A 10,413-nucleotide genomic window follows, 5' to 3' on the forward strand; every position below is an offset into this window, starting at 1 on the left:
AATCGGATCTCACATAAATGCATGTAAACTATGTCCAGACCAATCACCCGACCCATCGTTTGATAGGTTATCAAAAGACCTTTCCAACGAGTCCAAAACATTGAAGATCTGGCAACCCTGTCTCAAGTTATGACCACTTAAGTGATATTTATGTACTTTTTTTGATGCCGGATCTCACTTAAATGTATGTAAACAATGTCCGGATCCATTATCCAACCCATCGTTGGATAGGTCATCAAAAGACCTTTCCAATGAGTTCAACACATTGAAGATCTGACAACGCTCAGTCTCAAGTTATGACCGCTTAAGTGACATTTGTGTATTTCTTTATTGAGAAACAAGCCTTACCTGACAAACTTCGTTCTGCCTTTTTCGTTTGTTGACGTTTTTGACTTTTTTGCTTATTCAGCCTCCTGTGATCAAAACTTGATTTTAACCTTTCCCATACAATCTGCAAATTTTCCGGAATCGGTTCCCGAGTGGCCAAAGTTGTAATTTTTTGGCGTAAGAACCTTCCTTGGACTCTCGAACTTACCATACGAACCCAACGCAACAAAAAGCACCTCAATCGGAGGTTCCGTGTTGAATTGATTCGCGTTCGAACAAAACCGTCGAAATTTTGTATATATATAGAAAAAGATAGAATTTGTGTCCAAACCCATCATATCACCAAATGTTGGTAAAAAGTGAGGAAGGCAACAACTACATAGGTGGATTAAGTTAGTTTTTTTTACATTATGATTTAACTTAGTTTATGTCTCTCGACTCTGGTCGGGGTCGAGGGGGGGAGGGGGGCAAAAAAATAAAAAAAATAAAATAAAAATTTAAATGACAAGCCATGGTCTCAACATTTGAATGAAAAAAGTATTTGAAAGTGCATTTTACATCTGCCCAGTTTTCCAAATATTCAAGTATTGAAGAGTTTTTTTTTCGCCGAAAAAAAACATGTTGCGGCAAGGGCAATTCAGTGAGAAACTCTGGGAGTAACTCGGAGTAACTCTGAGTTTCTCAGATTCTTCCCGAGTTTTTCAATTCCCACCCGATTGTCGATACCTTGGTATATGCAACCATGACAATGTTGTTTGTTTATGTTTTTTCGCAAATGTGAAATGCCATGCTTCGTACAAGGAAAATTTCAACACAAATCCGAACCACGCCCGGAACAGCCTGACCAACTGCGGCATCCGGCAGCCCGAGTATGGTGACCGGAAGATTCATTACAGTTTCCGGATCTGGAGGAAGGTAGGTTAATCGAAGTGCTTAATTAGTCTAGCTTTCTTAAACCCGCGATCTTCTCCCAGGTGGCATTGCAACGTACCGCGCAGCGATCGTCCAGAATCAACATCTCAAAATGAACGCGGCCAAGCAGGCGCTCGAAAACTCCAAGGATTTGTTCCCGCAGTGGGATCACCCAAAGTGCGTCTTTGTGCAGAGATTAAAGCGGCAAAAGGTGAGGACCGATGACCGGTCCGCCACTATCGACGCGATTCTTAGGACCTGGGCACGGACCCGTACCGGAAGCGACGCCGCAAGGTGATGACGGATTCGCCCCAACTGTCCAAACAGTCCCAGGTCAAGAGCGAAAGTGAAAGTGACGACTCGGAGAGGGAGCGAAGGCGACGGCGCGGCAAAAAGAAGGAAACTCCTAAAGAGACAAGAGTTGTTTCGCTGGTTGAGCAGTACGAAGATCTTCTTTCTCGTCGGAGCTGGAATCCGGAGAGATTGAGTAGTTTTTCTCAAAAAATAAAGATTCTGGACAGTTACATACTAATTATGAACTTGGAAAACAGTGTATTGTAAACTAGAATAAAAAGCCACTTCGTTCCCCAAAATGACACAATGAGCGTCGGCGTGGTTCCACTTGATCTTGATGCTTTTTTCAGCCAACTCCTGGTCAAACGGGTCCAAATACTCAAAGTCGACCTGGTTCTTAACGGGCTTCCCCGTCGACAGGTTCCACGCGTTCCGCTTCCAGCCGGGCAGCCACTTGGTGATGGAATTTACCAAAAACTTGGAATCTGTGTTCACGGTCAGTCTTTTGATGCCCTGCTGCTTGGTCAATCGAATCGCTAGCGCAGCCGCCAGAAACTCTCCGCAATTGTTGGTCGCTCGTCCACTGACCGCGTTCAGCGCGTGTCCCTCGCCAAAGTATACCCCCAGCCTGGCACAGGCCGCCGCCGTCCCATTACCCTCCCAGGAACCATCCGTGTAAACGTACACGAAACCATCCTCGTCCTGATGAAAGTTATAAATGCCGTACTTTTCCAGCTCCGTCATCGGCTTCACGCCGCTGTCCAGCTTATTCCCCTTCTCCCTGTCCCCGATCCCGACCCCCGCAGCTCATCCAGCTCCCGCTTCAACCCCTCGATCAAGCGGCGTTGATCTCTTCGTAATTGTCAATCAGAACCCGCTCGCAATCCACCGGCTAAACCACGAATTAGCCCCCGCCGACGACGAGTTACTTCTGCTGTCGGAAGCAGACCCGGAACCGATCCGCTGCCGTGCTTCCGAACAAACGCGTCCGCCTGCTGACGGGAGGGAAACTTTTTAAACTTGGCCCCCATAAATCCGGTCACTTGCTGTTGGCATTTGTTTTTCAAAACAAACAAACCTTAGCAACAGCACTTGACAATTTTTTAAACACAAGGTTGATCTATGTAGGTGGGAATGGTGAAAAGCAACCGGAGTAACTCGGAGGAACATTGAGAAACTCTCGTTACTCTGGGCAAAATTGAGGAACTCTTTTGCTCACTGAAATGCCCTTGTGTTGCGGTCCTGTACATTAGAATTCCACAAAAATCCAAAATGTTTTTTATCGATTCTAGACGTGCTAAATATGATTTTAAGCGCAGGAAAATGCATTTTTCATTGTTTTCAGTTGGTTAGACTTCTATTTCCTTAAAAATTTTGAAGTTTTTTGAAAAAAATATTTTTTTTTGCTCTCTGATTTTTCGAGCCGATTTTGAAGGGTAGGCGACATAAACTTTGAAAAATATTTGCAACGGCCTTATCAAATTTTAACAAAATTCCAAATTGAAATTTAAAAAGGACTATGGCAAGTTTAAATGGAATTTGAAGTAGTACTAAATCAACAAAAAAAATGAGGAAGGTTCATTATTCGTAAAATTGATAACATGAAAATCAAGAAAGTTTTCCGTCACCAAAGAAAGGCAATCACTGAAAAAGCTTGAAAAAAGATTTAAGTAGGAATTTTGTTGAAAAAAATCAAAATTTATTTTTTGCTCTCGATTTTAAGGTAAAGTTATGATGGGGAGAGACACCAACAATGATTATAATTGAGATTTTATGAGCAATTAAACAATGTATCATTTTTCATAAAATTCATAGCATAAAGACCTACAAGATCAAATGTACAAATAAAATAATTTGATAAGCAACAACTCTAACAGTTAATTGCCATGAATTCTGATTTGATGGTCTATTTTGCTCAATTTTCTCCCTAATAATAAAACAAAAATGGGGAAAACAGTCTCCAAATTCTTCGGTGGATGAGACTATAACCTTTTTGGGTTGAATAAGCCTTTTCTAATTCAAACTGAATTAGATTTTCCATAAAAAAAACTCATTGGATAATTTTTTTTCTTTATTTCTTTATATTGGATTAGCAACAGGTTGTGTTCTCTTATGTAATGATTCAAACATATTTTTTTTAAGATTTTGAGTTACGCTTTCAAAATTGGCAGACAAATTTTACTGACTTTTTAACCATCCGATTTATTGCATTTTTGAATTTAGCTAAAAAATTTTGGGTTATAATCAAGAATATATTTTTGAAAAGGCTTAAATCCCTTAGTTTTTACATTTTCAAATTTTGACATTTTTTTATATATTATAAAGAACAAAAAGAAAAGAACAGAAAATGTCATCAAACTTACACTCTTATATGTACATTGAAAATCAAACCATTAGTTCACAAGATATTAATACTCAAAAACGAGGGCTAGATGGACAACACTGAGAAAATCTCATTTTTCCAGCAATCAAAACCCTGTGAGCAAAGTTCAAAAAAGCTAAATGTAGAGAACTTCTGCTTATCAAAAATATATTTTTGAAATAATAGGCAATCAGGACACCAATAATAAAACAGCGGCATTTTCAAGAAAATTGTCTAAATTGGCTTTTTATAGTAAATTTTTTATGAAAAAAATATAATAGACATCACACCGTCTTTTCAGACTGATTTTACTAACTAAACGAGACAAACATAGAACACCCAGAGGAGATGGGCGGGAATCGAACCCATTTCAGTAAGAATTCAGTAAGATTTAGAAATTCAAAATTGAATTTGAAAAATGGCCTTTTTCGTAGCGTAAAGTAAAAATTTTAAATCTCTGGAATACATATACGAATGTATTTAAATGTCTTTCGATCGAAAAAAAATAGAAAAAAAAGAAAGACTAATTCGTACATGCAAAACACCAAAACAAAAGAAAATTCGGCTATAATTTAGGGAGATTATAAAACAATTTACAAAGATGCACATGAATTTACCAGGAACACTTCATTATTGAATAAAAAGCTAAAAATAATAAACGTTATATTAAACAAGTAAATTATTTCAAAAATGCTTCTCAAAATTGCTTCACATTTCGATTGGCAAATCAATCTCCAAAAACAACAATATTTCATCCGAATAATTATTAGTCCACTCTTCCCACCTAAGCCATCATCCTTCTTGAAGAATAATCTCCACCCCAAGCTGAGCTGTCAAAAGAAGAAATCAAAACAATCCCTCAGCGAGAGAGCCGAAGCCACCAATATGAATTTCCCGAGCGCCCCAAAAATACCGCACAAATCTCAAAGGTAAATAAATACGAGCCATTATGAGCAAGAGCTGCGCCCCTTCTTTCCCGTTCGTGTCACACTCTGACTAGTCCCTCGACGACGGGGGGTCCCCCACCAGCTGAATTGGTTTGCTTTTCAGAAATCTTTTTTTTTGTGTGTGAAAAATCGCCATTGTTGGCGGGTTACTTTTGTCACCCACCCAAAAAAATCCTGGAGGAAAAAAAATGAAAATGTCAAAAGTGATTGTGTGCGAGCCTTTTGCTGAAGGAGGCACACATAACTTTCTTCTTCTTCGTTTTTGGTTGAATTTTGGGCACAAAGTGGGCCCGAAAAGGGCTGCTGCGCGACGAGGGGTTATTCGTTATGAATGGACGTGATAACAATAATCAGACCCTCGTGACTGCGGCTTGAATGTAGATTGTGTGATTTTTATTTTGTGTTGGGCTCTGAAGGAGCATAATGAATTGTTGAGATGAGATTGTGCGCGAACTCCTTGACAAACTGTGTTTTCGATGAATATTTGATTGGGAGTTGAGGCGTCTGGTGAGATTTTCAAGTGACAATCCGTGAAATTTTCAAAAGGGCACAACTGTCGTCATGCATCGCTAGAGCAACAAGTTTCAATAACATTAAAGTTCGCCAATTTAAACTTCCCACCAAAATCGATCCCGTTCCCTTTCCCAGCGCATTTGTCGCTCGACAGATGTGCAAGTCGATGCCACACCATCGTGAATTTCCATTTCCGGCAACGAACTACAACTTTCAGACCCCCTTCTCCATCACCCGTCAACTTTTCAGAACTTGTCCCGGGATGTGTCCCGGCCATCAGTCGCACAGCGAGTTGCACAAAATTTCAATTTTCAACAAGTTGGTTTGGAAAACGGTTTCTCGCCACCGTCGACGAGCAGCTACAAAAGAATTTTCCCGCTTTTCCTCCGGAATTTTCCCCGTGGACGACAGTTGCCGAGTCTGTGTGTGTGGGAATGTGGAATTTCAAGGAAGCAACAGGAGAGCGAGACACTCAACCGTCTGTGGGAGTTTGTGTGTGTGAGCGGATTTCGGAGTTCCAAGTCCGGGAAAATTTTTGTAGTTCTTGAAGTCTCGCTGCGAAAAGCAGGTGGGAAAATTGGAGTCGCCGAAAAAAAAACCGGTCTTGGGAACCCGTCGGGACACGAAGCAAGCAAGAATAATTTGAATTTTTCAGGACGTGGTGGGTTGAGAGAGTGAAAGGGACTAGGAAGTGAAATTCCCATTTTTCCAAATGTCGTGAGCACACTTGGCACTATGGACTTAGTTGAAGTGATTTTTTTTGTAAATAGTCTTCAAGTCGCCAAGTCGTCAAATTGTCAAATTGTCAAATTGTCAAATTGTCAAATTGTCAAATTGTCAAATTGTCAAATTGTCAAATTGTCAAATTGTCAAATTGTCAAATTGTCAAATTGTCAAATTGTCAAATTGTCAAATTGTCAAATTGTCAAATTGTCAAATTGTCAAATTGTCAAATTGTCAAATTGTCAAATTGTCAAATTGTCAAATTGTCAAATTGTCAAATTATCAAATTGTCAAATTGTCAAATTGTCAAATTGTCAAATTGTCAAATTGTCAAATTGTCAAATTGTCAAATTGTCAAATTGTCAAATTGTCAAATTGTCAAATTGTCAAATTGTCAAATTGTCAAATTGTCAAATTGTCAAATTGTCAAATTGTCAAATTGTCAAATTGTCAAATTGTCAAATTGTCAAATTGTCAAATTGTCAAATTGTCAAATTGTCAAATTGTCAAATTGTCAAATTGTCAAATTGTCAAATTGTCAAATTGTCAAATTGTCAAATTGTCAAATTGTCAAATTGTCAAATTGTCAAATTGTCAAATTGTCAAATTGTCAAATTGTCAAATTGTCAAATTGTCAAATTGTCAAATTGTCAAATTGTCAAATTGTCAAATTGTCAAATTGTCAAATTGTCAAATTGTCAAATTGTCAGATTGTCAAATTGTCAAATTGTCAAATTGTCAAATTGTCAAATTGTCAAATTGTCAAATTTTCAAGTCAAGTCGTCAAGTCGTCAAGTATTCAAGTCGCCAAAAAACTGCGAAATTTTCGTTTTAAGAATGAATTTTACTTTCATTTCATCAATGATCTTCCACTGTTCCATTTCTGCAGGTAACCCGAGGTAGAAGTCGGGTCGGGACAAACAGTAATTGGGAATTCTTGGCGATGCTGCTGATCCTGCTGGCGTTGGCTGAGGGGCAGGATGAATAGCAACAGTTCCAACACCGACATCGTGTGTATGTGTGAGGACCCCCCGCCAAGTGCGAGAACCAGACTCCGTGTGTGTTTGTGATGTGGTTGTTCTTCTTCTTCTTGGGAAAAAGAGCGCAACAGCTGTTGCTCCACCTTCACAAACCAACCAACCATGTAGAATATGCTCCCTCAAGAGAACGAGGTGGAGTACGCAAATGTGTGTATGTTCTCAACAACTCAGCGGGGTTGAGAAGTAGGGGAGAGGGTGGCTCAAGTGTGGCACTTCAACCGTTCAACTCGTTTATGCAGGCACGGCGACGACGACGGAAACGACGCACACACACACAGCACAGCAAATGCTGGAATTTTTAAAGTGGAAAAGTTTGCACAATTTATAGAATCGATTTAAATGCGGCAAAGAAATTTCCTTTGCGAAAAGGGAAAAAGGAGGACGAGCGGCGGCTGGAAAAGCTCCCCGGAATGGCGGTTGTTGTCCCATCGACTGGGCTGAAGTATGCAAAAACATTTTGAAGCGATTTGGGGAAATGGCGTACGCCATTGGGACAAATGATGAAAGTTTGTTGTGTTTGGTATTTGGTGTTTGTTTAGGAGAAATTGTGGGCATTGATGGGGGGGAAAGTCGGCAAATATTATCAATTTGTTTGCTAAATTTCAATACAAATTGTTTTAAACAAAAACAATAATCATCATTTTCACACATAAAATTGAAATTACAAGCAATGGTATACACATTTGAATGAAAAGGGTGTTTTAACATGCATTTTACATCAGTCCAGATGTATTGCAATCATTAGTTTTAATTTTTTTTAATGGTATTGTACATCGGAATTTCACAAAAAAACCATTCAAAAATAGAAGAATGACTTATAGAAAGTAGTATCTTTTCAAATAAAACTTTAGATACAAAAGACTTTTAAAAAGTGATTTCATCAAAAAATTGATAAAATTTATTATTTATAAATAATTTGTTTTCAAAGGCCGTATAATTTTCAGAATATCAAATTATTAAATTGATTATTAAAATATTAAATTATTAAATGCTCAAACTATCAAAAAATCCGATTTTTTTATTTTTTTTTCTTGATTCGCGTTAAGCGTGTACCTTTGTAAATACAAATAAATCACAATATATTGATTTTGTTTTGAAGGTATTCCAATGTTACAAAGAAGGAATAACAATACTTATTTAAAATAAATTATTAAACTTAAATTAACCTTTCAACAATGAAAATCTGATTAAAATGTCATGTATTTTGAGAAAATATGGTATTTTATAAAACATTTACAATTACAATGAGAATCTCTAAGAATTTTTGTGACGTTTGACATCCATAATGCTCATTTAAAAAAATGTTTTTGTTTTTACAAAAATACGTGAATTTGTGATAACACATACTTATGACCTTACTGCACTTTCAAAATGATAGATCTTAAAAGTTATATAAAAAAAACCATCGATTATCGTCGATCAAATTTATCTTACCTTAATTTCTAAATTTTTTAAATAAGCCATTTTGTTATTATTGGACGATTACGTAATCGTATAACAATGTTATATTTTTTTCAAATTAAATTCTGCAACGATAAGATTAAAAAAACATCACAAAAGTCTTGGTGACTTTTGGATCGAATTGAAGATATTTTATATATCGAAAAAATCAAATGGTTTCAATTTCCTAATTTTATTTAGTAAATATCCTTTACAATACAAGTTTTTTTTTTCAAGATACTAATACCACGATAGCAAAAAACGTTGAATATCAAACATTTTTCGATAGGAAACCAATTAGCAAAAGGAAAAAAATAGAAAACAAATATTTGAATTAATTCACTGATTATTTCCACATTTTTCGTATTCAGAATTGATTCAGAAGTTATAAACTTTATTGGAAATGGTTTTCGATACAGCTTTCCTCCATCGTCAAATAGGGTTGGGAATATATATTTTTCTTTCTTAATAGTTTAAAAAGTCGAAATGTTGCCAATTTTGTCTTAGTTTAAGTGTATAAATGTAATTTTAAAATGAATATGTATTAAGGGGTTACATACATGTAAAAAATCTCAAAAATTCATATTCCGATTATTTATTAAATCCTTTCCAATCACTCCTGAAAGTTTCATAAAGATATTTCATGATTTAAATGAGTCGAAGGCGATTTAAGTTTAAAGTTTTGCCATGCGCAAAGCGAACCGGCAAACTTTGTGAGCGTTTTTCTCAAAACATCGAGTTGATTTGCGGGTGCCACGATATCTCGAGATGGGAAGGACGAAATTGGTTGAAATTTGGAGTGAGGACTCTCAAGACATATCTCGTGTGCATGACGAAGCCCGATTTTGAAATTAGGGTTTTGAAAAAATAACAAAAATCAAAAACTGTTGATTTTTTTCAAGAAAAACAGAAAAATACTTTTATCTTTTTTCAAAATAAACTTTTTGAGAATCGGCTTTCGTCATGCACACGGGACCCGTTTAGTGAGTCTTCACCAAAATTTTGAGCCGATTTGGTCTACGCAGTGTTGAGATATCGTGGCACCCGATTTTTGAAACTGCTAACTTCAAATAGATATATCTCGGCAATGGTACATCCAAATTTCTTCATATTTACTTTATTAATAGATAAAAATTTATATTATATTACCCTGAAACCCGATTAAAAAAGTTGAAAAATCTGCTCATATCAACCTCTGACATTTTAGCCAATATACATGTATGTAACCCCTTAAAACATATTTTCAGTCTTGAAGGTATTGCAAATCTGGCAACACTGTCAAAAGTTATAATTACTTAAAAGGAATTCAATATTTTTAAGGTAAGATGTTGTAAACTATTATCGAAATTGTTTAACACAGTACATAATTAGGTAATTTCCTGAAATTTTAAGATCTGGCAACACTGTCTAGAAATATAGCCACATAAAAGACATTACATAATACTATATATTAAGGGATATTGCAGATATTGCATTTTAAATCAAATCAACATTCAGAATTATCTTACATCTTTTCCTAGCATTTCAAGAACTGTTTCGGTAAATGTTTCGAGACTGGCACCCTGAAGTTTTTTTTTTATTTTTGTATTTTTAAGTCTGTACAGTGTACGTACTGAAGAACATAAGGTTGTCGAAACAATTTTTTACGCGATTATTATAATAAAATAAGTCCGAAAAATTTGGGGGCAAAAAAATATGTTTACAAAAAACTTCAAAATTTTCAAAGGAATTGAAGTCTGACCAACTGAAAACAATTAGAAATGCATTTTCCTGCGTGTAAAATGTAAAAAAAAAATTTCGGCAAAATAAAATCTCTTCAATACTTGTTTTCTTTTTTAACTATTGCAAAAAGTAT

General features: G+C 36.3%; 1 long non-coding RNA gene and 1 pseudogene across 1 annotated transcript; one reads left to right on the top strand and one right to left on the bottom strand.

Annotated features, from left to right (window-relative positions):
• Window positions 1-954: 954 nt before the first annotated feature.
• Window positions 955-1,620, top strand: LOC120416494 (uncharacterized). The gene is made up of 2 exons (XR_005605348.2): window positions 955-1,242; window positions 1,302-1,620. It is a non-coding gene; the product is annotated as an uncharacterized LOC120416494 (long non-coding RNA).
• Window positions 1,621-1,767: 147 nt separating this feature from the next.
• LOC120416519 (ribonuclease H1-like) lies at window positions 1,768-7,087 on the bottom strand (annotated as a pseudogene).
• Between the last annotated feature and the right edge of the window lie 3,326 nt (window positions 7,088-10,413).

The sequence above is a fragment of the Culex pipiens genome, chromosome 3 (assembly GCF_016801865.2).
Source record: "Culex pipiens pallens isolate TS chromosome 3, TS_CPP_V2, whole genome shotgun sequence".
Classification (NCBI taxonomy): Eukaryota; Metazoa; Arthropoda; class Insecta; order Diptera; family Culicidae; genus Culex; species Culex pipiens.